This window comes from Topomyia yanbarensis, chromosome 3 (genome assembly GCF_030247195.1).
Source record: "Topomyia yanbarensis strain Yona2022 chromosome 3, ASM3024719v1, whole genome shotgun sequence".
Lineage (NCBI taxonomy): Eukaryota > Metazoa > Arthropoda > Insecta > Diptera > Culicidae > Topomyia > Topomyia yanbarensis.
In genome coordinates this window covers 227,177,030-227,182,103 of record NC_080672.1, presented here as the reverse complement: position 1 = coordinate 227,182,103, position 5,074 = coordinate 227,177,030, and positions in this window count along the sequence as shown.

The following is a 5,074-nucleotide window of genomic DNA, read 5'->3' as shown; positions in this document are numbered from 1 at the left end:
TGCTCACTCGGGAGTTCAATGACTTCGTATGGTCCTCTCCAAAGAGGTTGCAATTTTTGTCCGGTACCTGTGGGGTTGGCTTTAACTAACACCAAATCGCCCCACATAGGTTGCCATGCGTTAGTGTTTCTATCGTACAATTCTTTCCTTTTTTGTTTCGATAGAATTAGATTTTCGCGTGCTTGAGTATGCATGTTCTTGAATGTAGACCGCATCTCATTCACATAATCTTCATAATATACGCCATCACTGTCCCATTTGTATACTGAGTTCGGGATGTTTGCGCGTTGACCATATAGTAATTCGAATGGTGTGTAACCAGTCGATGAGTTTAACGTTGTATTATATTCAAACGTAAAGAAAGGCAAGTGTTGATCCCAAGTTCTCGGATCCTTTCCAACGTACTGCCTTAGATAAATTTTTAATTCTCTATTGGACCTTTCCACCAAATTAGCTTGTGGGTGGTAGGTACTTGTGGTGATTTTCTTTATTTTTAAAATCTTACATACATTTTTCATTAAGGAACTTACAAAATTTGTTCCATTGTCTGTAACTAACTCCAAGGGAGTTCCAAATTTACAGATGTAGTTTTCTACAAAAGTTTGGGCAACCGTCGAACTTTCCTGGTTCTCCATCGGTGCTACTGTTAAAAATCTAGTTAGGTCGTCTTGCATAACTAGACCGTATTTATTTCCCCAATCTGATTCGGGTAATACTACAATATCCATGTACAATTTTTCGAAAGGTGCAATGGAAGTAGTTGTAATTTTCATCGGAATCTTGTTGGACCTACCAATTTTATTCTTTTGGCACGAGTCACATTGTTTGACGTAGTTTTCTACGTCTCTACGCATGTTTTTCCACTCAAATAGTGGGCTTATACGTTTTAACATTCTTTTACTTCCGACATGTCCGGCCAGCGGAGAGTCATGAAACTCTTTAAGAACAGTTTCTCTCTCTTCTACTGATACGTGCATTCGCTCTTTCTCTGGTGCATATAGAGTGAACACCTTATTGAATTTTCCTGCAATGAATCTTAAAATATTTGTTTCCAGTGTAGTTTGTATATTTCTGTAAGAGATAATTTGAATGTTCTTATTTCCTTTCATATGTTCGGGACAGTTCGCAAACGCGTCAACTAACCCTTCAAAAAATACTTTTGTGTCGGCTCTTGATCGGCTCGACCCGTTTAATATCATTCCCCATATTTTTCGGTTGGGTATCGCAAATACTCTACCGTTCAAATAATCTTTCAACCCATGGGGTAGGTTGACCAATTCGCTTAGCTCTTTATAGGCTGATTTACTGTTGACAATCACGAATGTGGCGTCTGTTTGGCTTTCTTCGATCTTACTCTTTGAAAATTTTAATAATTTAAAATCAATACGTCCTTGGGCTAGATCATTCTGGAAGTCTTGATGTGAGATCAATCTTTCAACATCACCCTTCTCGTCCCATTCGAAATCGATATTCTCTAAACCATCCATGTGCGGATTCCACTCGGATATCTGTTTTTTCTTGAAAAGACCAAATCTTCCCGTTTGATCCGTAATTTGTGTTGGGGTTTTGTTCTCTGCGTCTGTCCGCCTCGCAAGTTCTTTATCTTCTTGCTGCTGTAGCCGCTTTTGCTGTCGAGTAACTACAGCGACAGTGTGAGTAATTTCATCCTTATCGGTTTCCGGATGAAGTCTTGATAAAAAATCGGCTACAACATTGTCCTTGCCTTGTTTGTAGCGAATATCCATTTCTAACCCTTGTAATTTTAGGCGAAGTCTAGTAAGAGTCGGGGAAGTCTCTTTTAAATGTCATATCGAGATCAATGGTCTATGATCCGTATAGACAATAAATTTTTGGTTATATATAAAGTGCTTAAACCTGTTTACTGACCATACGATTGCAAGTAATTCTTTTTCTATCGTATGGTACCTTCTTTCTGCACCGACTAGACCTCTGCTCGCATAGGCTATGGGTCTATCGGTGGACTTTTCATTAGAGAGTACTGCACCAATGGCATACTCGCTTGCATCTGTTGTGATCACAAACGTATCTTTGTAGTTCGGTCTTACCAACAGGGTATCTGAAGTTAAAAAATCTTTCAATTCTTCGAATGCTTTCTGACATTCATTAGTCCAACTAAATTTTACATTTTTCTTTAGCAGATCGTTCAATGGTTTACGTTTTTCTGCTATTTGTGGTATGAATTTACCATAAAAATTAACCGTTCCTAAAAACGAACGGACTCCTTTAACTGTTTTTGGCACAGTCATTTCTTTGATGGCCTTTATATTATCTTCCTTCGGCCGAATGCCTTCTGAATCAATTGCATTACCGAGATATTTAATTTCGGTTCTTAAGATTTGGCATTTTCCTGCCTCAATTTTCAAATTGTGTCGGCGCATAGCTTTCAAAACTTTTATGAGGTTTTCATTGTGTTCTTCAATGGTCGACCCGTAAATGATAATATCGTCTAGGTAAACGATAGCTTTCACATTTTCAATTTCGTATAATATTGTGTTCATCAACTTCTGAAATGTTGATGGACTATTTCTAAGGCCCATAGGCATTCTTGTGAATTCAAAATGCCCTTTTGGGGTGGAAAAGGCTGTTTTAGCCGCATCTTTTGGATTGATCGGGACTTGGTAAAATCTAGATTTCAAGTCCAATGTTGAAAAATATTTTGATCCTCCGAGATTGTCGAGTATTTCGTCGATCAGCGGAATTGGATATACGAATGGTTTCGTTACCAAATTCAATGCTCTTTTGGCACGCACAATACCGGTGCATTCCATGGGCTTTTACTAGGCTTTATAACGCCTTGCTTCAGCATCTCATCGATTTCATCATTTATATGTTTTTTTGTTGCTTCGGGGAATCTATATTGCCTTTTATTTATTGGCACGTTCGATGTTGTTTCTATTTCATGGACTGCCGCATCTGTGATTGTTAGATGGTCTCCCTTTTGGTAGAACACATCGCTATATCCCGCCATTATTGATTCAATGGCTGCGAAATCTCCCCCTTTTTAATGGCTTAGATTGAGAATCTCGAATAACTTCTCGGTCCGTTCGCTACCACGTAACTGACCGTATTTCTGATTATCAACGAGGCTGTAGTCTTGGTTATCGTCGAGATTTTCTGGGAATTGTTCCTCCCGACCAAAGTAGAGCTCTTCGAGGTATTCATCATTACGATTGATCATACCGGTGCTTTTAAGCTCAAAATTATTGTTTCCTTCCGTGGTTTCGGGTCCATATTCGGGGTTCATACTTTTTCCAGCTCCGTTTCTACTATTGTATAAAATCTCTGCGTTGGCTATGATCGGTTCCGTCTGGCATCCTTTTTCGTTTACTTTCGTCGTGTTCTGGACTCCTTCCTCCGCGAGGGTTGGGCGCGCTTTAGTTTCGCATGCCTTTTCCGCTAGTCCTGTGAAGTTTTGTATTATGTCAAATCCTGTATTTCTTGGTTTGCTGGTCTCCCCTCCATTGTCCTTCGCGAGTGAGAGTGTGTTCTCGCTCAGGTACTGTTGCACGCTTGGCCGCGGATCTGCTCCTGGTGCGAATGCTATGGGGTTTTCTTGCATTAGCAGACGCCCTCCTTGGTTGTCGATGGCTATCACGTGTCTATTTATGAATTCCATACCAAGGATTCCGTCGAATCCCAGCTCCTCCACCACGTCGAATTTTATTTTAATCTTGCGGCCCTTTATGGTAAAGTCCGCCTCTGTAGTCCCTAGGCTTACTCGGGCGATGTTCATTACTCCCGAGTATTGTATCTTTTCTTCTATATTGATCTTTGTGGCGGCTATTGTCTCTGCGCCCTTCCTACTTATTAAATTGGAGCTTGCTCACGTGTCTATAAGGAATCTTGCTCGCGTACCTTGTTCGGACGCACTTTCCAGTTCAATTTCGTATGCATTGAACCAATCCCTTCGTTGTCCTCTTGTTTATTGCGCATTGCAACAACTAAATTGTCGGGCGCTTTAATGTGCATTCTCGTAATATTACCTTTCATATTCATGCTGGCTAAGCGTTAATCGATTTTTGTCAGTTGATTTTGTAATGTGCTTATTGCTGTTTTTGTGTCGAAGGTTCCGGGTTCCTTTGGGAGGTATAGTTCGCTGGGAACTCGGCTATCTGTCAGCCCGAGCTCCCGTATCTTCAGTTTTTTCGGTTATCGTAGTGCTGTTTTCTTTGTTGATAATCGCCATACCGTCCGCTACCCTGATATCCGCGCTGTGGGCTTCTGTCCGGATCTCTAAAGTTGTTTCTGTTTCCCGGCGTCTGCGTCGATGGCTGGTGGAATCTGTCGCGGTCACCGAGGGCCGCGTCCTGCCATAGTCTTGGTTACTCCCGTTTCAGTCGTTGTGCCTATTAGTATTTCCTCGGGTCTCGTCGTTCGTGTATCTATTGTGTCCAACTTGTCGTCTGTCGTGGTAATCGGTTCCCCGTCCAGGTGAATATTCGCGATTCTCGTTACGTGCGTATCTATTATATCCGCTTTGTTGTCTGTCGTTATAATCATTTCTACGCTCAAGAGAATATTCACGATTCCTACTATTCGCGTATCTGTTATATTCGCCTTGCGGCCTATCGCTGTATTCGTCTCTACGCCTAGGCGAGTATTCACGATTTCCGTTGCCCGAGTTTCTCGATCTTCCAAAGTTGTTATTGGAGTTTCTGTTACTGAATCTGTTTTGCTCTGAAAAGTTTCTGAAGTCCCTATCAGGACCGTTTCTATTGTCGAATCTTCTTTGCGTTGCGGGAGGTCCCGGATTTCGGTTGTTGTAACCTCTTGTTTGGCCACTTTCGGCCTCCGAATATGTCGCGAAGTGGTTATAATTTCCGGGTCTGTTGCCTCGGACCTCTCTGCGCGGGCTCTGCCCTAGTCGGCATGATTTCAAGCGCTGTTCTATGTTTTCCAACCGCTCGCACTCCGCACATTCCTCTTTCAGGAACTGTATTAAATTCTTAAACGGTATCCTCTGGTTCCTTGCGGATTGTTTCAGATTTGGGCTTGTCAAACCCCCTATAAAGTGTATTTTGAGCGTCCTCTCCGCGAAGCATACCTGGTCGCC